Genomic DNA, 11,001 nt, shown 5'->3' with positions numbered 1-11,001 from the left:
AAGATCATTGCTAAATTTGTATGAAATGTTAAGAGAGAAATATTGCATATCATATATAATGACTTATAGATTAAACCAAGATGTGCTAGAGCATTTCTCTGCTTGTGTAAGACAAATGAGAGCATGCTATGAACATCCATCCCCAATTCAAATAAAAAATCGGTTAAGGGCATACATATTAGGAGAGACGTTACCTTAGTTGGTAGCAAGTATAATACCCAAAAAGAGAATTGTGATACGAGTTTATCTGAGGGTACGTTATTTCATTGTTCTGAAACCTCGTTAGCTAGTGACCAGGAAACGCTTCATGAAGAATTATGCTTGTCTGCAATGCTGTTCTCAGTTCCAAACGATGATGACTTTATAAATGAAGCAAAAAACCAAGTACTGATAGTGATACACCAAATTTTGATGAGTCAATTGATTTTGAAGATGCAATGGAGAATGAGGGATTATGTTATGTCGGTGGATACATTGCACATAAATTTCCACAATACCAGTTTTTAAGTACCATTGTAAAGCCTGGTGACAATCCCTGGATTAATTACGTTTCTAGGGAAAAAAGAAAAATTGATGCAACCAACTTTCAATTTTTCTGAAAAATTAAAATTATGGAGAAGCTCTTCCAAACGTACCATGGAGAGAAAAACCTGAGGGCAGGTAGAAATTCTGTCAAGACTTTAGTAGGTGAAATCACGAAATTTGTAGTTCTACCACCAGACGTTGTAACATTTTTTGTGCGATGCAGAATTTTCTTTAGAATGCATATCCTGAACCAAAATATGAAAAACACACGCAGTGAAAATGCAAGTTGCCTAACAACATAAATTAATAGAACAAGGGTTCTCAGAAAATTATATGATACATGTATATAATTGCTATGTCCAACTATTTACCATTTATCAATGGTTAAGTAATAACATGAATTCTATATATCACCTATAAAATTGTTTCTTAATTATATTCTTCATGTTATAGTAAAGATCAGTATTCTATGAATGAAATAAATCTTTTATTACCCTTCCATTACCTTTAAAACGATTGAACTGTTGTATTTTGCTTAAAATCTTTTGGTTTATAAACATTCCCTTCTGTGTCTTTCTCTGACCACCTCGCCGGTGACGTAGGTGTAGCTCCGCCTACCTGCGCGTGAACAGACCTCCTTTCTTAGGCTATGGTCGCTTGCGCCTTGCGTTCTGATCGCTGTCATTGTCTTAGAGTAGTGAGGGTAGGTCCTTCCTGGTCAGCATCGGTGCCCACATCAGGATTCCATTGCTAAAAACTTCATCCTGAGCCTCTCATGACAGGCCATTCATCCATAACAATCTTTTTTCGAAATGTCCTTTTGATGACTTTTATAACTTTTTTTTTCCAGAACGTTTGCACTTGAGCGTTATTTTTCTCTCTTTTCATATCTCATGTTACAGCTATAAAGGCATGTTGGAAAATATGCAACACTCCTGTTGTAATTACAAATGGACATATGCATGTATACAGTACATCTGTGGATCTTTTAATCATAACCTAAAGCACGACACCGCACTCCATGTGCGACAAAATATATTTCTTGTTAAGTGAGCGATATGGTTTATGATAATACAATGAAACGAATGCAATTTTTTTATGTATGCCCTATCTTTACATGCATGGTTTGTCTAGCTCCTAGGCCTGTTAAATCTCTCTTCAGCTAAAATAAGGATTGCCCAATTAAAAGTGGTACCAAAAAACTTCTAATATTGGCTATCAAAAATTAGTTCTGATAATAAACGATTCCAATGTGTGTGTGTGTGTGTGCGCGCGCGAATCCATATGAACCGGAAGCAAATCGAGTTGAAGGGCTCATTTGTAAATACAGCACCACACAGAATTAGACATATCAATGGGAAAATGATTTCGCAAGGTGAAAGATTCTCCAATAAAATCTTGTGTATTTTTCAAGTGCACAAGAATATTAATAAAAAAGAATCAGTGACTACTACTATAGCAGTCAATGCATTTGTGCCTGTGTGTGTGTGTGTGTGTTACATACATGAGCAAATATCTTCCTAAAAGGATGGATCACAATCTTCCCTCTTCAAAGACGGAAATATCTTTTATTCTCTCTTCTACGAAATTCTGATTCAAAACTCGTACGTCATATTTAAGTGGTTACTTACGATTCAGCATTCCATGGAAACAGCTGGTCATGCAATAACATAGGTATTACAGTATATATGATTTTACTGTCATTACGAAAACATAAATGACAACTCGTTGGGGTCATTCTGAAGGTATTACTGCTAATTTTGAGTATATACATACATATATATATACAAATATATACAAATATATATAAATATATATATATATATATATATATATATATATATATATATATATATATACACATACATACACACACAAACACACACACACATATATATATATGTATGTATATACTCTTAATTAGCAGTACATACATATACACATATATACATATACATACATACATATATATATACATGCATCAGCCAGGAGAAAGGTGAGAAGAAACGACTTGAACGGAGCACTTTCATGTATTTCTACACCTCATCAAGGTTCAGGTACAAGTGCCAAGGAAACAAATACAAAGTCATAAGAAGACTTCGTGGCAAGACAAACAATGTTAAAAAGATAAACAACCCTAACAATTGCCGAACAGTGGTAATGCTTAACAGCCCACTTGTTTTAAAATACCATTCATTCAGATTTTATCAACTTTATATATACACATATATATGTGTTTGTGGTATGTGTGTGTGTATGTACGTATTTATAAGTAGATTTCATTGCTTAATTTTTCTCTTTCTTTACTCCCATTTTATTGTAGACAGTTATTTTCTTGTCAGTGTTTCATTTCAGCTGCCAGTAAAGTTACCGTTGCTTCTTATGGAATATGAATATCTAATCATCATCGTTACCTCCAACGCCGTGCGACACAAAAGGCTTCGGTAAAATTCCACCATTAATATCTTTCCTGTCCTTTCACTTGCACAAATCTCCACCCATCTCCAGTTTTTTTTTTTTTTTTTTCTCAGAGTTATCACCCTAGTAGGTCTTGGATTTCAAACTTTTCAGGTGGCCGCAGAGTCCATCTGACATTCTCACGTACTACTGCCCCCATTGTCATACTAAGGATATGCCCAAGCCAACTACATCTCCCCTTCATTATTACCTCTTTACGCACACAACTTACATAATTTCCGTAGAATATCCAGCCTGTCCTTGCCTGATTTGCAGTGTCCAGTCTTCCGATAATTCCAACTCAAAAGAACATACACTGGATATCAGTGTTGCTGTATATGTAAAAGACAACCTCATTAATAGTCTGTCTATCAACATCGTTTCACCACTTGTACATACATGTTCTTATTACTTCTGTTTCTTTTTATTCATCTTGAATCACTTCTCTCTATCAAGTAAACTTTGTAAATCACGTGGTGCATTCCAAGTCTGGTTTTATCGTTACCCCATTCTAAACTTTCTCTTCCCTCTCTGACCATTTTTCTCATTATTTTAGCATACATGAGAAGGCCAACATCACAGACGACATAACATTCCCCTGTCGCAGCCAACTATATGCTGCAAATTCACTTAAAAGACTTTGTCAACATTAACTTTGCATCTGTTCGGTTCACGGAACAGTTTTAATATTTAATGAGATAATCATAGTGACGTAAGATCTTCCATAATACTGGTCTATAGACGCTGTCAAGTCCCTCCTCTTAATCAGAAAGGGATTTTTAAATTCCATACTCTGCTGTATGTACCTTAAAACAGATATCTGATCTGAGCAACTCATGTCTTTTCCAAAATCAGCTTGCCCACCTCCAAGGATTCTGTCTGTTACTTTCTCCTGCCTGTTGAGAATGAGCAAACTGTATGCTCAATTTTCTTAACACTGCAGTTAGAAATGAAGAGCTGAAAGTATTTTCCTTACAACACAGGCCGCCAATAAATGCCACAACCATCCCACTTCAGGATGAGAAAGTTTGTGAAGCTGAATATATCTTTCACTTGCGTCATGCCACGTGAACATATAGCAAAATCTCCTTGAAACTGCCAGATGTTAGTTACTATAGAGGTACGAGCTCAGCACAGAGGCCACTTCAGAGGAAATGCATTTCATCTCTCAAAACAAGATAAAGGGTAAATGAAACGGATATCCGTGTGTATACTTCTCCAAATTTGACGACCGTGTTGGGGCAGACTTTCCAGATACTGAACGTAGCAGTTTCTTGTAAAATCTTCATTGCAACGTTAGTAAATTTAATCTGTAAAGGTATAAAATTCTGTAAATTTCGGTGATTCATTCAAAGAACTCCAGGACTGCAATTTGAACTCCAAATGCCCATTGACTTTGAGATTTTACAGTTGCCTTTATCTTGTTTTTTTATTTATTGGCCATATCGAGACCAGAAAGAGTGCTGTTAATTAACTTGTCAATACAAAGGGAAAGAAATATATTTTGAATGGAACATAGAAAACCTTTGCACTGACTTCTCCCTAATGTTAGAAAAAGATATTCACTCGGAGGTGAAAGTTTTCCAGGGCAGCCTCGCTTTTAGCAGCCAGATGATGTTGTATATTGCCTGGTCGGTTTTCCATCGTGATACTCTATGATGTGAAAAAAAAAAAAAAATTTGAAATGCCCTTTGCCTTTTAAGAATTGTTCCCATGCATATGGCACATGAGGTTTGATGTCTGAGTAAGCATTCCCCATCATTTTTCAATGAATACCCGGTCCCACTGACTGTACAGCACTTCGATAGCCGAGTGCCTTTGGGAGGAGGGCTATAATATATTTTCTCTCCGGAGGTCTCGGAGAGAATGTTATAAGTTCAGCGGCATATTTAATTTTACGGAAGGGCTTGTTGTCCTTCACAACACAATGCTCAAATTTCACTTTGCTTCCTCTTATATTAGTACTTTAATAACATTTACACTACATATCAATAAACTGTTGGTTGCTAGATTATTCAAAGGTAAGCATGGATGGTATGTGTTATATTTCTACACAAAGTCAATTAGGGTCATAATCTCTTACTATATCTGATTTAAGAACAGCGTCATCATCTTACATCCCTACGATCCTCCTGGTGGCACTGGGTCAACACCTTTCTCTCTCGTCTACTCCTCTTACTGAATCTATCCTCAAACAAAGGTCTACTGTAATAAAACGCCGAGATACAAAACTAGACTTTATTTGCAAATTTAACGAAAGTATTTCAGCAAAAGCTACGGTCATGAAATGGAGTGACAAACACCCCCATACAAATGGAAATCATAACTAGAGGAAATTCACTCACAATCCATCAAAGTAATGATTCTAGACCAACCAATACTCGTGACTAACACCCTGGTCACCAAACAAAATAAAAAGTCATAATTATTCTAGACCAAAATAAATGTCATGGGCATGTTACAAGAACACCACTTCCAAAATACTCGTCCTCACAGGACGAACCCAGAATTCCTGTTAAAAGAAACATATCATATATTGAAACCTGAAATGGTGTATGAAAAAGTCATTTAAAACAGAAAAAATGCATAATGGCGAACAGAACGGGAAAATGCATAATGGAAATCAGAGGAGTTTCACTGCGACACAACTTGGGTATTCCACATAATGTCTGGAAAAAATATGAGCGTTAATGAGCTGTCTTACTCACTTCCTATGGCCGCAAATGACCGATCTCACAGTGGCTGTTCTTATCCACTAACACTCCACAACGAGCTAATCACGCAGCCGCAAATCGAAGTTCATAGCCATTGTATGTTCCTCTCATAACATACCATTAGAGAGTGCACACATGTATTCACTCACTTAATAACCCCCTCCCCGGAAGCGTGACGACACCGGTTCAATGATCGAAGGACCACAATGCTTCGATCAATCTGTCACGTTGCCTCCACACATCTTGGCTATGATCAGAAGGCAGAAATGAACGCGTCAGATACCCACTGTATCTAACTGTGAAACCTCAATGTCAACCTAAATGCACTTGCACCGGATATATCTTTCACGGGCCAGCACATAGTTCGCTACAAGACTTAATATATGCATGTCAGGTTATGTGACTTTTTTATGCTGGTTCTTTTACACAATAAGACTTTGGGATTCCGGCATCGATGACACATGTTGCGATGCCAGATATATCTACTTAATCATTCCATCAAGTATCCACGTTAAAATTATGTAGCCCGTATTTTCCAATTATTATAATCAATATTATTGATGCATAAATTAAAGGCCCATAAAAATAAATTAAAAATGTATGACCATTCTTTATAGGTCCTTAAATCCATTTGTAAAAGATGGATTACCCCATCAAGGCTTATCTACTGTATACATGTGTGTATGTCTACATCGATACATACCTGATGGTAAGTTTAGTCATGAAATTCTTATGGAAAAGTATTTTTACTGTTTATTACTGTTTTGTTTCTCATGCCAAAAAGAAATATGAATTACATCTTTTATATTTTGACACTGGATTCTTCAGCCATGCTTAGACATTAAGCCTCAAAAAGAATGCTGGATTAAACTTTCACTCACCCCTCAGGGCACCCTTGTGCTACACATGTATCGTTTCGTGAAGCTTCGCTTCTCACAGAATGAGGAGAAGGAATCTCTTGGGGCCACTGACACCATATAATACCATTATCTAAACGTTATAGACCCTAAGGCGAGAGGAGACTTGTGAAAGAAGGCCACATGAAATGGGGTCATAAAAATGGGCCTAAACCACCCACCACCTGACAGGCCTCTGCTCAGACACTTCAGCCTGATGGCTCAGCTCACCTGACTGACACCCTCACGAGCCCGTTCACATTAAATTCTCACCGCGCGTTTATCGAACCTATCAAGATCGTCGAGGATTAGGGTTATTCAAGCGAATCAAGCTGTCCCACATCTAAGAACACACGCCATACACTGTGGAAGGAGGAATCATAATTTAAACGCCAAGAAACGCAGTATTCTTTCAATTCCTTCAGCGAAATGCAAAAGAATGAGAGTTAAAGTTAAGTATACCTTAGTTTTACCAGACCACTGAGAGAATGAGAGACAAAAGAGTTACCTATGGCAGGGCTTGTCCTCCCGGAGGAAAAGAAAGAAAGAAGGATGTTAGAAAAAGAATCTTCGTGTGACACTCGATATGACACTGAATGACTTTTAACTTGATCAACATTTTGTCAGGGAGTAAGGAAACAGGCCATACAGCCTCCGTCCTCCAGTGTCATTTTCAGTGCCTTTTGTGATAAGCAAGAGAACCAAAGAATCAAGATGGTGTTACTTCAGACAGCTGCTCTCTTTGTCCCTTTATATTTTAAAAATCGCAAGAAGAGTTAATAACAGGAGCTGACTGATGAACTACAGTGTATAATTATGGTATCGTGTTAATTAACAGACCCTCAACCATTAGGAAAAGAAAGTTTTCTATCCTCAGAAGGCACTACAAATAACACATTGATTTTCCTAAAATGTGATAAACTGAACTTGTCCTCATACTTTTGTAACAAAAATATTATGATTTAGCACATGGTAATAGATAAATAATCCCGGAAATCATAAAATATAGAAAGGACTCAATCACAAGAGGGTAATAAATACATAACTCTGGTTATGTTGTAAAAGTGGAATTCTTGACCGTCTTTCGCCGTGATCAGAAAATATAATATACTGCGTCAGAACAGAGAGAAGGATGTGTTACCAACTCCTATTTTTTATCATCCTTCATGCTAAATTATCATATTTCTCATTTGCAGTCGCATAAATAAGAATTTTCTGTCAAGATGCTCTTTTGTCTGTCAAAATCTACTTGCATAAACTTTCAATTATGACCAGGAGACGACTGCCTGAGTCCCGATCGGATATGCGGCGGCCAGGCTTCCAATGGTTACGTTTCGAGAAAACCCGCCACTAAATTCTGTTCTAAATCGATGCAAAAATAAAACAAGTAAAAATGCGAAGTTTCTTCGGCCCAGTCAGTTTTCTGTACAGCGTATAATGCTGTAAGAAAACTCTCGATGTGCTGCAGTATGAAACTCTCAGTCACGACCGGTCAGCGCTCAGTTGCTCCCCAGATGCGGTCAAGTGAAGATGCGTCGGCGGCTGGAGGTACGATTCATGGCTAACCCAACCTTAAATAAAAATAAAACTACTGACGCTAAAGGGCTGCAATTTGATATGTTTGATGATTGGAGGTGGATGATCAACAGGTCTCTAGCCTCAGTAGTTTTTAAGATCTGAGGGCGGACGGACAGACAAAGCCATCTCAATAGTTTTCTTTTACAGAAAACTAAAAGTAGAATTTGATGCATTTGGGTCTCGACATACCGCCTGATAATATCGTTTTCACCCTATTTTACATACATGAAAACAAAGCAAGAAATCAGGAAAGGGGCTTACAAGCAAATAAATTTCAGAAAAACTCTGAGAGATCTATAGCATATAAGGACTAAAGGGATTTAAGATCAAGTCAACTTTACACCACCATATAACTTATGTAAAATCGAACCAGAAAACTCATTCTATTTCCTTTTTGTTATCTTTACTTTCAGTGTCACAAACATCCAACTAAAACCTTATAGTAAAAGAAATTGGTCCACTACCGAAAAAATAGCCACCCCCCAAAAAAAAAAATTAATTAAGGAAATAGCGGAACATTTGGCTATGCAAAAATAAAGTGATGTATTCACTGAAATAACCCTTTTCAAATCTGACAAGGAAGATGGAGGAAAAATACCACAGATAAAAATGCAAACTAAACTCCAAAAAAATGACGTATGCATCTCTACGACTTATTATAAGACAAAATAGAAGTGCCTGGACACTACCTCCGAGTCATAAATCTTCCTGAAAAATTCCGGACCACCACAGGAGGTTTATTCTTATTACAAAGCCAGGGATTGGAAACTGGGAGAGAATACACATCATGTAGTACATCTTACAATGACTATACAGGTCTGCAAGAGTTAACCTTGCAACAATCGCCAAGATAATGAAAAATCTAATACTTTTTAAAGACCTATTAGACACACATTTTACTAGAAAACCTGTTCCTTCGTTACTCACATGGTTACAAACCCATTAGTGAAGACTGAAGGGGCACAGAAACAATCAAAGAAAATGTACACTTCTTAGTTGCAAAAAAACACAATGGTGCCAATTGCTGGACAGCTACCGCATCCTTCTATCCATTAATCGTGGGAGGTCCTCATGGCTGAAGCGACACTTGATGTGAGACAGATTTATAGAAACCTTCACTTGGCCTGGTTAGAGAAAGAAAGATGCTTACGTTACGATGGAAACGTTATTGTCTATTTTCGTTGGGATGTGGGACTCAACGACATGGGCAGTGAGGGAGTCGAGGGTGTGAAAAGATATGGTAGATCCTGCATTTTTGAATTTATCATTTCCAAAGAAAATCTCGGACCGAAGATAGACGCATTATTCACAAGTGTATGAACACATCTTCACTCTCTGCTTTCTCTAGTTTTGCTCTCTGTGATTACGTTGTTTCCACAATACACAACGGATATGCCGCGTAGATATTGCTGTCATTCAGAATGGGCTAATATTTTATAATCACTTCAGACAAATGCATCAGAAATAGCTCCAGCTGACTCTAATTTACCCACGATCTAGAGTTTTACCAAATTATGAAAACTATCAGCGTAAAACGATGAACCCCGCCACAGTCCTTTCCTTATATAAATGAGTAACTAAAAACCATAATACAAACCTTAAGAACACTTCCTAGTGTTTCCTATAATATTTTCAGTTCAGAAATACAAAAGCCTTATTTTACTCTAGATTCGCATTAATTTTCTATTTGTATATTACATCTCTCTCTTCTTCTGTTTCAACAATACTGCTGTTTTTTTATCTTCCTTAGTATTATTTTTATGTAGGAAACATGAAAATGCCCCAGTGTTCTTTTTTTTTACGTATATAAAACCCACAAAGAAAATGATTACTTAACAAGCAATGACGGTCGAAAAAAGAAGCTAATTGGTTATAATCAACATCTATTCTAAAGAAAGGACAAATGCAAAACATTCACAATCTAGAATAGGCGCCAGAAAAGTTCTTTACAAAAGACCCTAAGGCTAATAACACACACTGAAAGGGCCGCAGGACAAACATGACGTGAGGTCCTTTAAGAAGAGTGATTTGTGTAACCGCTTCATTGCTTTGAAGACTGCACAGCGCAAGAAAAACTTAACCAAAAAATAAAATGTTTTTCATCATATTCAGCTTTGGTCAGTATAAAACAAGGATTGTGTACAAGCAACGAATTTAAAAGTATATTCGGGCCTCTAGGAAAGAGCCAGTAATGCGTCAATGATCTGCGCTTTAGGGAAACTGAAGTTAATCGTCATGGGGTATATATCTTGTACGATTATCTTTGCTGGTTGCGAAAAAGCACTGGGATGAATAAACTAAAACCTGCGAATGACATTGACACGCCTCCAATCCCTCGAGGTTTCTTTTCTTTACAGCATTAAATATACCACAAAGTATTATCATTATTATTAGTATTATTCGTCGATAGTATTGCTGCCGTACTGTTCTCAATTCTAATGCATACTGTATTGTACTGAGCTGAAATAAAGGCTATTATTGTTTTTATCATTATAAGTGTCGTTACTAATGCTACCGTATTCTTCTCTGCTCTAATTCATACTGTCCTGATGGTTAGATACTGAGTTGACATAAAGTCAATTAGCATTTTTACGAAGAAACGCCTGCTGTGCTTTACGCGCCCCCATCCCATCCATCTTCCAAGAAAACACATGGGTTCTAACACATGATCCTAGATCTCCGCACCTGGACAAACAACTTTGGTAAATGGCAAAACTCTCATTATGCACACATCCGGGAAGGGGTGACCCAGATACCCTATTCCCCTAAGCCCTCAGGATCATCTAGAGCCATTTCTCCCTCTACACCCTTCCTTCCTCCTGATCTCTACA

At 37.2% G+C, this 11,001-nt stretch overlaps 1 protein-coding gene across 3 annotated transcripts in view; it reads right to left on the bottom strand.

Annotated features, from left to right (window-relative positions):
• Positions 1-11,001, bottom strand: part of Pxn (Peroxidasin) — a 742,345-nt gene that overhangs the window by 267,842 nt on the left and 463,502 nt on the right. The window lies entirely within an intron of this gene.

The sequence above is a fragment of the Macrobrachium rosenbergii genome, chromosome 1, assembly GCF_040412425.1.
Source record: "Macrobrachium rosenbergii isolate ZJJX-2024 chromosome 1, ASM4041242v1, whole genome shotgun sequence".
In the NCBI taxonomy this organism is placed as follows: Eukaryota; Metazoa; Arthropoda; class Malacostraca; order Decapoda; family Palaemonidae; genus Macrobrachium; species Macrobrachium rosenbergii.
Note: the sequence above shows the minus strand (reverse complement) of the source record. Positions and strands in the feature narration are given on the sequence as shown.